Genomic DNA, 13,951 nt, shown 5'->3' on the forward strand with positions numbered 1-13,951 from the left:
GGCTGAGCAGTAACACAAAACAAGAATTTGATAGCTTTTAGAACATATTTTTGAAGGAAAAGGAAGCAATTGATTGTGAGCATAAGTAGCATGATTAAGCTTAAAAATAAATACCAATTCTCCTCTGTGACTAGAGGAAAAGCAAAAATGTGAAGGTAATATTTTTTTTTTTTTTTTCTGGAGAAAAAAGGAGAGTTGCAGAAAGCCTTTGAATGAATTAGAAAATTATACCATGTGCTCAGAACAGGAAGGGACAAGTGCTCTGCAGCAGCAGCAAGAGGACCTCCAGACAGAGAGAGAGAGGGACAGAATCACAAGTGCCCAGAATACCTGTCTTGCTCTATGAGGCCATGATGGAGTGCTTCACATGGTTCCTCAACTAGCTGTCTCTGCATTTCACAGAACAAACACAGGATTAGTGGAAGGATACTGACATTTGTTGGCATTGCTTCTTAATTGAAAAAATGGCAATAGTCTGAGAATAACTGATAGAAGCAGGCCAGTGTTGATTTGAGCTTCTCTCCAGGACTTGGCAAGTAGGAAGTGGAGAGGAAGGAAAAAGAGTAAGTGTCATTTGCTTAGGTTTTTGAGGAATGTAGGATGTGTGGTGAAGAAGGTCCACCTTTCATTTAACATAGTGAGTACAAAGAACATTTGCAGCAATATTAATAACGTAAGAGATTGCCCTTCAACTTAAGCCAAGTCATACCACCCAAGCACACAGTGAAAAGAGATAGATAGCTGGCCTGTAAGGGAAGTTGGAAACAAGACTGGCAAAAGAGAATGAAAATTGGACAGAGTGGAGATGGGGCGGTGATTGAGGTCACAATGATGAAGAAAGCAAATCTGTTGTGAGTAGTTGAGGGAATTTAGAAAAAAAAAAGATGATCTCAGAGCAATGTATTCAGATAATGTATTTGTTCATTGTGGTGTTCTTAGGTTTATTCATGTTTATTCTGAATGTCTTAGTATTCCTTACACTCACTGCTCAATTCACCTTGTGAGGCAAACCACTGATTCTGTAAAACTCAAGGGACAATGCCAAGACACCAGCCTGTTAAAATTACTTGGTTTTGAGAGTAAGATTCCCATTATTTAAAGCATACGATTTCTGTGATCATATGCTGATTGGTAGTTTTCAAACTAAGGTTTTAAAATATTTACAAGTGTTATTAAAGTGCTTGAACTCTTGAGGTCTGGGATAATATGCAAGTAGATTAATGTAATGTTGGGTATGTCAAAAAACGAGTGGTGTTTTAGTTTGCATCTGTATAAACCCCTGGGTTATTTCTCAGGTGTCCTTTTGTTTTTTCTTTTCATATTAAATTCTGAGTATTTGAAGCTACTAAATTCTGAGATTTTAGTATTTTATTATTTATTTATTTTATTTTAAAGATTTTATTTATTTTATTTGAGAGAGAGAATGAGAGACAGAGAGCACGAGAGGGAAGAGGGTCAGAGGGAGAAGCAGACTCCCCGCTGAGCAGGGAGCCCGATACAGGGCTCAGTCCTGGAACTCCGGGATCATGACCTGAGCCGAAGGCAGTCGCTTGACCAACTGAGCCACACAGGCGCCCTGAGATTTTAGTATTTTAAATGTGGCACTAATATTTTTAATTTTCTCCTTTATATCATTTCAACTTCTTCAAAATAAAATTTACCAAATAAAATGAAATTTTCCTTTTACAGATTGAGAATATACAATTTTTTAAAGAGGAATACAATTAAGAAATGTTGATAGGAAGCAGTATTAAATACATCTACAGATTTTTAAAAACATTATAAAACCCCTAAATTTCTGAAATCACAGTACTCTCACATATTATTATGGGTTCAACCATCTCCAAAATAGTATACTTATACTGTAAATCCATTGGCCCCATTTTTCCACAGGTCAACAGAATTTTATACAGTGAAAAAAAAATGCACTCTTCAAAAATGTACTCAACTTGTAATCCAGCCTTACAATGCTTTTAAAAGTACTTTCTTTATCAATGGAAGAATCTAAATAGCATGCCAGTATGCACATAACCAGCACAAATATGCAAGATTTTGCTTGCTTGGTTATGATTTTTAAACTAGTCTAATTATCTACTTATCTGCTGTATGACCTGTAATGTCACCTAATATTTCCTCACCATATTCTGAAGTTTAGAAACACATACTGCCAGGATATAATACTTGTCTATAGGGTAAACAATGACTTGCTCATTAAACTCCCTTACAGTATAACTATGAAGCACTCTTTGAGAACTTATGGCAGTTAATATAATTAGATTATAAAGAAGCTCATTGTCACAAGAAAAGTTTTTGTAAATGTTGTAAGTATATATGGCTACAAAAAGAATGAAATATAAACAAGTACTGAATTCATAATGTATTTTTAAATAAAATCTATAATATACTGAGAATGACCATAATTACTTGGATTTAAATCAAGAAGGGCAACCATCCCTTCTGAAAATTCTTTGATGCTCTTATTTTATTTATTTAAGATTTATTTATTTATTTGAGAGAGAGAGTTGGGGGGAGGCGCAGAGGGAGAGGGAGAATGAGAATCCCAAGCAAACTCCCTGCTGAGTGCAGAGCCCGACATGTGACTCCATCCTAGGACCCTGAGATCATGACCTGAGCTGAAATCATGAGTCGGATACTTAACCAACTGAGCCACCCAGATGCCCAACTTTTATGCTCTTCTTAGGCATACAAATGCTATGTGCATCTCTCTATTTAACTAAAAACCCTCCCTCACCAGAAAATATGCTCCATAAGGGTAGATACTGTCTTTTTTTTCCTTATGGTAATTCATCCATTGTATCCCCAAGACTTAGTACAGTAGTTGACCCATATTAGGGGCTCAATACATATTTGAATGAATAGAATAAATCTTATGAATCATCAAACATTTTAATACCGGCATAGCATACTTTCTATCATATTCCAAAATATGGGGTGCCTGGGTGGCTCAGTTAGTGTGGTGTCTGCCTTCAGCTCAGATCATGATCCCAGGGTCCTGGAACCCATCTCGGGTCCCTACTCAGTGGGGAGCCTGCTTCTCCTTCTCTCCCTTGCTCATGTTTTCTCTCTTCCTATCTCTCTTTCTCTCTCTCAAATAAATAAATAAAATCTTAAATATATATTTAATTTTCCAAATATTTAATATTTAAATAATTATTTATTTAATAAGTAAAATCATACATATATAGTTAGAATTAAAATTAGTTAAACATTTGGAGACTGTTGAAAGAAAAGTCTGGGGAAATTTATTTATTATCTTTCTATTTTTAAATATTCTATTACCCTGAACATCCATCCTCAGGGAAATGTTTTCCTAGGCTCTGCCACATGACCACAGGTATATTGGACCAGTTTTGAAAAACTACTTGAACAACTCAGTCAGTCATGGGTTTCAGGGCTAGTACTTCTAGTTCCCTACTGTTGAGTGCAACCATATAGATGAGTTATGATTCACTGTCCCAAGGCAGTTTTCAGATTTTTCTGATTCTTAGTTTTAGCACTCAACCCATGATACTTGATATTCATGAGCCCCTCACATTATTCACCAAAAATTCAGGAGTAACAGAAGTTACACTCATACTTAGAGATCTATCCAAAACCCTTGAGCAACTACAGAATGAAAGAAAGCAGAGTGGCATCACAGGTCAACAGAAGTGGCTTTCCTGGTAAATTTTCTGACTGCACTCACATTCATTGCTCATGTTCAATAGCTTTAGGTACATCCTAACACCTTTTTTTTTTTTTTTTTTAATTTGTCAGAGAGAAAGAGAGCACAAGCAGGGAAAGCAGCAGGCAGAGGGAGAAGCAGCCTCCCTGCTGAGCAGGGAGCCCAATGTGGGACTCGATCCTGGGACTCTGGGATCATGATCTGAGCCAAAGGCAGACACTTAACTGACTGAGTCATCCAGGTGTCCCACATCCTAACGCCTTTAAAAAAATTTGTTGTCTTCTAGGAAAATTAGCTAAAATCTAAATTTAATGGATATTTAGTCTGACCATAAAGCAAAAGAATCATAAAGGGGATTTGATTGTAAGGTCATAGTATAATCTACATGCAGCCAGACTAGTTTGCTTATGTCTGGAAGTCAGCCTTAAGATAGAGTTTTATCAAAAGAACTATGAGTCTGGTATTAGCAACAGAGTAATTTAAAGCAAACTGTCTAGTAGTCCTACATGGGATTCTAGAACAGAAAAAGGACATTATGAAGAAACTAATGAATTTTGAATTGTTTGGAGTTTAGTTACTAATAATGTATCAATATGGATTAATTAGGTGTGATTAGTATACTATAGTAATATAAGATGTCAACAGGAGGGGAAACTGGATGTGGGCCATATAGCACCTCTCTGTACTATTATTGTAACTATTTTTTAAATCTAAACTTGGATTAAAGACTTGAACGTAAGATCTAAAACCATAAAACTTCTAGAAGAAAACATAGGTTTCTTCTAGGTAAGCTCCTTGACATAGATCTTAGCAATGATTTTTTTAAAAAAATCTGACACCAAAAGTAAGAGCAACAAAAGCAAAAATAAACAAGTGAAACTACATCAAACTGAAAATGTCTTCACAGCAAAGGAAACCATCTACAAAATGAAAAGGCAACTTACTAAATGGGAGAAAATATTTGGGCATCATATATCTGATAAAGAGCTAATATCCAAAATATATAGAGAACTCACACAACTCAATAGCAAAAAACCCAAACAATCCTATTATAGATGGGCAGATCTGGACAGATATTTTTCCAAAGAAGACATACAAATGGCCAACAGACACATGAAAAGATGCTCAACATTATTAGTTATGGGAAATGTAAATCAAAACCACAATAAGAAATCACCTCATACATGTTAGAACGGGTAATATCAAAAAGACAAAAAATAACTGGTGTTGGCAAGGATGTGGTGAAAAGAGAATCCTTGCACACTGTTGGTGGGAATGTAAATTGATACAGCCACTCTGAAAAACAGTATGGAATTTCCTTAAAAAATGAAAAGTAGAAGTACCATACAATCCAGTAATTCCACTTCTGTGTATTTACCTGAAGAAAACAGAAGCACTAATTCAAAAAGATATATGTACTTCTAGGTTTATTGCAGCATTATTTACACAGCCAAGATAGGGAAACAAACTGAGTGTTCATTGATGGATAAATGGTAAATAAGTTGTGTGTGTGTGTTGTGTGTGTGTGTGTGTATTTGTGACTTTAGAAAAAAATAATTGAGGGAGGTACAATGATTGAGATTAGGCAAAACTGCAGTAAATACATACTCACCATAACAACTATAATTTAGTCCAAAAGGAGCGAGCCATCCTCTACCCAAAGTTTAACAATAAATGGGTGTGGAATGGGAAAGCTGGTAATCTGTTTTATCTTCTTTTTTTAAAAATATTTTATTTATTTATTTGACAGAGAGAGAGACAGCGAGAGAGGGAACACAAGCAGGGGAGTGGGAGAGGGAGAAGCAGGCCTCATGCGAGCAGAGAGCCCTATGTGGGGCCCAATTCCAGGATCATGACCTGAGCAGAAGGCAGACACTTAACAACAGAGCCACCCAGGTGTGCCTGTTTTATCTTGTTTTTAACAAGATGGATAGGATGGATAGGATGGATAATGCGTTCTTTAGGTTATCTATATTAATTAAATATGCTTTAGAAACAAAATTCTACTTGATATTTTGAAAAACCCACCCTATGTTCCTTAGGTTAATATTTTTACATTCCTAGTCATTGTGCTACTATAGCTAAATCAACTAAATATCAGTTTATGTAGTGTGTCTCAAAAGATCTACAGACAGCAGGGTCTATGCTTAACTAAAAAGGAGCTTTTTATTTTTTTTTATTTTTTTATTTTTATTTTTTTAAAGATTTTATTTATTTATTTGACAGAGAGAGAGCGAGAGCGGGAACACAAGCAGGGGTAGTGGGAGAGGGAGAAGCAGGCTTCCCGCCGAGCAGGGAGCCCGATGTGGGACTCGATCCCAGGACCCTGGGATCATGACCTGAGCCGAAGGCAGACGCTTAACGACTGAGCCACCCAGGCGCCCTCAAAAGGAGCTTTTTAAAATAAAGAAGGAAGCAATAATGTTCCAAATGAATGGCCCTGGGCAAAATATATAATGAAATATTATTCAGCCATACAAAAGAATGACATTTTGCCTTTTGCGACAATGTGAGCGGGCCTCAAGGGCATTATGCTAAGTGATATAAGTCAGACAAAGAAAGACAAATACCACATGATTTCTCTTATATGTGGAATCTAAAACAAAACAAGACAAGACCAAACTCATAGATACGGAGAGAAGATTAGTGGTTGTCAGGAGCAGGGAGTGGGGAGATGGGGGAGAAATGGGTGAAGGTGATCAGAAGATTAAAAGAAAAAAAGAAAATTCAATACTAAAAACTTACTGAAACCACAGCTCTGTGACTCATCTTGATTGATATAAAATAACATAGTTTACATAAAATTACATTAAAGAAGAAAAATGGAACATAAAATGATATTTTTAAGACCAAGTAATACATTGGTTAATTATAACTATACAGAATGCTTATATGTACATTAATAAAGATAGATTACCTTGAATAATAAAAATGGTATATATAATATTTAGTATTTTTGGTCAGTTTGTTTAAGTTTGGTAGGAAATTAGAATGGAAAAAAAGAGTTGTACAGAAAGAAGATTCACTGCAATTTAAGGAGAACCAATTTTAAACAAGTGACCCTGTGATACTTTAAAATAAAATTTGGGGGTGCCTGGGTGGCTCAGTTGGTTAAGCTTCTGACTTTTGATTTTGGTTCAGGTCATGATCTCAGGGTTGTGAGATCAAGCCCTATGTAGGGCTCAGCACTGGGCATGGAGCCTGCTTAAAATTCTCTCTCCCTCTCCCTCTGCCCTCCCCCCAACCCTTACTCACACATACTTTCTCTCAAAAGATTAAATAAATAAACTTTAAAATAAAGTTTTATTTTTTAAAGGTAATGGAATTGAAATTATTCTAAAAAAAAACTAAGGTTTCCATTAACCATGCCAAAATGATTGAAATTCAACATTTTTATTCCTCTTTTCCTTAGTATCTCATGCATCATAACTGTCTCAAAAACTCTTTACAATGCCAGATGAAAATTCCTAAATTCTTATCCCACAACAGACCGCTAGAGTTCATTAATTCATCCTGCTGGTTGATTTTTTCTCATTTCTCTCATTTCTTCTTCTTCCCATCAATATAACAGTTTCTCTGTTACCTGCCTCATTATTTAACCATATGCTCAGTCATACTTTTCCGCAATCATTGGGCAAGACAAATTTTGTGTGTATGTGTGAGAAAATGACTATACATATACTAATATTTTAGAAAGTTATGTAGCACAGGAGGCTTTCAGCAAAACAAGTTTTTTAAAGGTATGCTCGCTTATTTATTTATTTATTTATTTATTTATTTATTTATTTATTTATTTATCTATTTGACAGAGAGAGATACAGTGAGAGAGGGAACACAAGCAGGGGGGCAGTGGGAGAGGGAGAAGCAGGCTCCCTGCAGAGTTTATAAAATAATTCAAATGAGGTTTATTAATGACTGAGAAATAATGCTTCTTTTAAATAATCTAGCTGTATGCCTTGATATGGAAATGAAAACTAGATACCATCATATTGCCAATTATCTACAAATTATTGTATATAGTCACAGAAACTCTAAAGATATTCTTTCAACATATTATGGAGCTTAAAAACTAATTCTAAAATTTTTATAGAATAGGGTGGGCTCAGACATATTCTAGGTAGTTCAGAAATGAAAATAAGGATAAAGAGCTATCCTTATAAGGTACACCTATCACCATCTGCTATACCTATATTTTATGTTATTTTTCCTCTTTCTTTTACAAACAAAATATATGTTTCCGGATGAAGTATTGTCTCCCCACCCCATTGCTATATCCCTTGCACATGATAACACTTTATTAATATTTGTGGAATAAACTAATTATAGATCTATTGTCTTCAAGTCAGTGTAGTAATTGTGGAGAGTAGCCAAAGAGCAAAAAACCAAGAAACAAACACAAATATACCTGGTATCTTAGTATATATCAAAGATGGTATTAAAAGTTAGTTAGACTCAAAAGAATCAGAGCTCCTTGGTCAATTATATATATAAGAAAGAAAAAAAAAAACAAACCATAAGCCTGAAACATCTTTTCTGCAAAAATATGAGAAGTACCCAAAGAATGATGGGGACATGTGAAAAGGTCATAGAAGTCATCTTTTTTTTAAAAAAGATTTTATTTATTTATTTGACAGAAAGAAAGACATAGCGAGAGAGGGAACACAAGCAGGGGGAGTGGGAGAGGGAGAAGCAGGCTTCCCGCGGAGCAGGGAGCCTGATGCGGGGCTCGATCCAAGGACCCGGGATCATGACCTGAGCCGAAGGCAGACGCTTAACGACTGAGCCACCCAGGTGCCCCATAGAAGTCATCTTGAAGGGGTTGCCACTAGCCAAATTTGGGATAATTTGTACATCAAAATAAATATGATATTTGGAGATTATGATATATTGAACAAATTAAGAATCAATGAGTCAACATTGATATAAGTGAATGAATAAATGAATGAATGAATAGGGAATGTTCTTCCTTGAAGTAGAATGCCAACTCATAAATTGTAGAAGGAATGATGGAAGTGTAAAATTAGCATTTGCTAACCATCATAAGGAATTAGATGCAAGAAGGGGTTAAATGTAAATATCTGGGTGAATCTAAATAAATGGGCTATATCTAAATTGTTGGATTAAAATTAAACAAGACAACTAAAATACTGGACAAAAGCATAATATAAAATGGGACAGGGTGATTAGAGTTAAAGCATACTATATTCTGTATTAATCAGAAGGAGAAAGAATGAAGATTAGTTTTAAAACTTTTAAGTTAAATATATTTTGTTATAAAAACTTGCAAAAATTTCAAGGCTTGTCTTTAATGATTACAGACAAAATGTTGACTGGGGTTACAGTAATCCAGACTGGTAAAGCTAAAGAACCACTTCCAAAGCTCACCCATATGCGTGGCAAGTTAATGCTGGTTGTTGATAGGAGACCTCATTGCCTTGCCTCATGAACCTCTCTATAGGACTCCTTGGGTGTCCTTTCAAAGTGTCAGCTGGCTTCCTCCAGAGTAAATTATCTAACAGAGAGAGAGAGAGAGAGAAACCCCAGTGTTGTTATGCCCTAGCCTTGAAAGTCATACTATGTTTTTTTCATAATATTCTATTTGTTACATATGACAGCTTTATTACATATGGGAGGTACTACACAAGGGCAGTGAATATCAGGAGGTAATGATAATTGGTGGACATTTCGTAAGTTGGCTATTATATATGCTTTTAAAAAATGTGTATTTTACTGTTGCTGGATATGGTGTTATAAATACACATTAGCTCAAGCTTTTTATTTGTATTATTCAAATCTTCTATAGTCTCATTTTTTATTTTAAAATAATATTACTCAGCCATCAGAAAGGATGAATACCTACCATTTACATCGACATGGATGAAACTGGAGGGTATTATGCTAAGTGAAATAGTCAATCAGAGAAAGGCGATTATCATATGGTTTCACTCATATATGGAATATAAGAAATAACGCAGAGGATCATAGGGGAAGGGAGGGAAAACTGGGAAGAAATCAGGGAGGGAGACAAACCATGAGAGACTCTTGACTCCGGGAAACAAACTGAGGGTTGTGGAAAGGGAGGTGGGTGGGGGGATGGGGTAACTGAGTGATGGGCATTAAGAAGGGCATGTGATGTGATGAGCACTGGGTGTTATATGCAACTAATAAATCATTGAACACTACATCAAAAACTAATGATGTAGTATATGTTGGCTAATTGAATTTAAATTAAAAAAAAGAAGAGGATATTAGAACACAGACACACGTGGAAGAAAGAAAGACAGTGCAAAGACAGAGGGAGAAAATGGCCATTTACGAGCCAAGGAGAGAAGCTTTAAATCTTGGACTTGGACACCTTGATCCTGGATTTATAATTTCTAGAAACGGGAGAAAATAATTTGTATTATTTAAGCCACTGAGTCTTTGTTACTTTTTTATGGCAGCCCTAATAGATGAATATACTCAGTAATGACATCCAAAAAAAAAAAAAAAGATGCATTCTAAAATAAAATAAAATAAAATAATGTATAACGTATGCATAGTAAAGCATACAAATCTTGAAATTTGACATATCAAGAAGTGGGACATTACTAACACCCAGAAATCTCCTCCAGGCCCCATCTGAGTAACTACTTCCACAAAGGGAACCATTATTCTGACTTTTAACATTGTAGTTTAGTTTTTCCTGCCTTTCTTTTAAAAAAGGTACATAAATAAAATCATAGAGTAAACACTCTTTCGTTCCTAGCTACTTTTGCTCAATTTTATGAGTTTCAGCCGTGTGGTTTCATATAGAAGTGGTTATTTGCTTTCATTGCCTTATATAATTAGACTATATGATTACATGAAAACATTTATATTTTAGCTGTTAATGTTCATTTAGGTTATTTTCAGTTTGTAGCTATTATAAAGAATGTAACTATAATAATTTTTATACATGTATTTGGTGTACAGATGCTTACAGTTCTATAAAGCTCATAATTAAAGTGAAACTGCTGAGTCAGAGGTATGATTATGTCTAATTTGAAAGGTATTTCCAAATATTTTTCTCAGTTGATTTTACCAAATTATGGTCCTTCCATAAGCATATGAAAGTTCGAGTTGCTTCACATCCTCACCAGTCCTTGATATAAACTGTTTCTTATATTTTAAAATTTTAGTTTTTCTATGTATGCATAGTAGAATTTGTTATAATTTTGGTTTATATCTCCCTGATGCTTAATTTTTTAAAAAGACTTTATTTGAGAGAAAGAGGGGGAGAGCACACGTGCGAGGGTGTGAGGGGCAGGGGAGGGAGTAGCAGGGAGCCCCTCATATGGGGCTCAATGTGGGGGGGCTCCATGCAGGGCTCCATGCAGAGCTTGATCCCAGAACCCTGGGATCATTACCTGAGCCGAAGGCAAACACTTAACTGACTCAGCCACTCAGGTGACCCTCTCCCCGACATTTAATTTAAAAAAGTGTTTGTGTGGAGGTCCAGTCGGTTAAGCGTCAAATTCTTGATTTCAGCTCAGGTGATCTCAGGGTCTTGGGATGGAGCCCGAGTCAGGCTCCAAGCTCAGCAGGGAGTCTGCTTCCTCTCTTCTCTCCCTCTGCCCCTCCCCCTGCTCCTGCATGTACTCTCTCTCTCTCTAAAATAAATAAAATAAAAATTAAAAAAGTGTAGTAAATATATACATATACATTAAATATAAACTTCGCTAATATAAAGGATATATTGTATACAATTTACAAATAAAAATTAAAAATTAAAAACTGTAAATTATATAGCTAATCTGTGGTTGCATTTTGAAAAATGGAATTTTGCCCAGTCCACTAAATGTTTTGTCAATGAGCATATTGTCATTAAATCATGTATGTTATATACTCTTAAAATATTTCTCTGACTCATAGAAATTATATTTATTAAACTGAAACCTCTTTCAGTTAAAGGAGTAGCACTACACATACCATTGGTTTAGTAGAAGACAACTAGTTTCTCATATCTGCCTCTGCATTCAATCTGTTGACATATTACATGTGATATTTGAGGTTTCTGGAAAACACTGAACACTCATGAAACAATTAGAGTGAAAGACATAAATAGCATTGAAGTATTATTTTGAAAATAGTTTTGATCTGTGGATCTGCTAAAAGGTCTTATGGACTTTAAGGGTCCACAGGCCATACTTTGAAAACTATCAGAATTCTGCATGCAGACACAAGTTCAAGTTTTTGTAAGAATTTAGAATATGGTATAAATGTTTTCAAATCAGTGAGGAGGAATTATTTTACACATTTTGTGTGTATTTTTATTATCTTACTGTAGAGAGCTGTCCTAAGCCACATAAGAAAACAAGAATTCATAAAGGAATATATTGATAGATTTCACGCCATAAAAAGTAAAAACATTGGAATGGCAAAAGCCACCCAAAAACCTGGAAGTTAAGTGATCATCTGGGAAAAAATATTTGCAACATATGTAACAAATAGCAGGGTTAACATCCATTATATTAAACAAACAAGCAAAAAAACCCTCTAAAAATTAATAAGAAAAGTACAGAAAAATGTGTAGTAATATAGGCAAAGTAAATGAATAAGCAACTCACAGAAAAATATAAATATATTGAGATATTAAATATATTAAAATATACTCCACTCTAGCATTATTCAAATAAAAACAAATTATATACTATTAAGAGATACCCCACTCTAGAATTATTCAAATAAAATATATTAAGAGATACTGCACTCTAGCATTATTCAAATAAAAACAAATTAAAATAACAAGTGATACAATTTTTGCTAATGAGATTAGCAAAATTTAAAAAGATTTATAAAATTCAGTGTTGATCTGTATGAGCAACAGAGAAGTGTCAGAAGTAATTGGATTGTACAAATAGTATTAACATGAAAAAAATTGCCAATGTATATAGAAATTTTAAATGTGCATGTGTTTGACTTACAAGTTCCATTTTTAGGAATCTATCTGTAGAAATACTTACAGATGCACATGAAGATGTTAGAACAAAGATATTTTGGCAGCATTGTTTGTAATATCAAAATAGTGGGATCATAAAATCAACCCAATGTGAGAAAACCCAAAATGGGATGCAAACAGTAAAATAGAAGGTAACTGCAATATGAATGAGTAACACACCACACTGAAGGGAGTGATAAAGAAAAACACTAACTTAAGTAATTTTGGAAAATAATATTTCAACTCTATAAGACTAAAACAAAAATATACAAATATAGTTCTAGTTAGTAAATTTGTTTCACAGGATTATATGTTAGCAATTCTGAAAACCCTTCATGTATACTCTAGGATTAAACAAATAAGTAAATATAATGTGAATAATGAGAACCAGGGTACCCACTGCTGGAGAAAGTAGAAGGCTAGAGTGAACACTATATTCCTGGATAGAAATTGAAGATATAAGTATGAACTTTTAATATGTGTGTGTGTGTGTGTGTGTAACATATATACACACATACACAAATAATATAGAAACAGAAACAGATGTGTGTGGATGTGTGAGTAAATAAATATATACTGGGGCTCCTTGGTGAAATGGCTGATTCTAGTTCTGGGTCATGGGAAGTGCAGGAAGTAAGAAAGTACTCAAAAATGATGAAGTCATGTCAAAAAGACCCAGAAGACAACAACCTGAAGGAGCTCCCAATGTAAAAAAAATATGGCGCAAGTTGAGCAAAGAGATAAATATTGATAGTAATGGACTATAACCCATATAATATTCAAAGAATAAATAAATAACTGAAGGAGAATGGATAACCTTCTATTACAATAGAATTTCAATTAGTAAACAGAATGATAAAAATAGAAAATTATCAATAAATAAACCACTAATAATTGTTGCAGACAAGAATCATCAATGGATGCTAAACTTAGTGGGCAAAAGTTGGATAAGAACTAGGATTTTTCTTATTCTCAAAATATTCTCTTAGTTACTTAATAATTATAAAGGAAAAAAGTAATTTTACAGTGGTAAAACCTCTAAAAAATATTTTAAAAGCTATTTTTAAAATTCCGATTTAACCAAGTGACCAATTTAAAATCACCAGCAATGAGACAAACTGACATCATATACCTCTGGAAATGATATATTAAGAAGGACACAACATTGCTTCTGTAGTGTTCTTGCCAAAAATACATAACTTGGATTAAATTATGGAGAAACGCCATAAACCTAGGTTGAGGAACATTCTACAGCATGAATGGCCAGTAATCTTCAAAAGTGCTTAAGGTCTGAAAGACAAAGAAAA

The sequence above is a fragment of the Mirounga leonina genome, unplaced genomic scaffold, assembly GCF_011800145.1.
Source record: "Mirounga leonina isolate KUSES-001 unplaced genomic scaffold, KU_Mleo_1.0 Mir_165, whole genome shotgun sequence".
NCBI classification, from domain to species: domain Eukaryota; kingdom Metazoa; phylum Chordata; class Mammalia; order Carnivora; family Phocidae; genus Mirounga; species Mirounga leonina.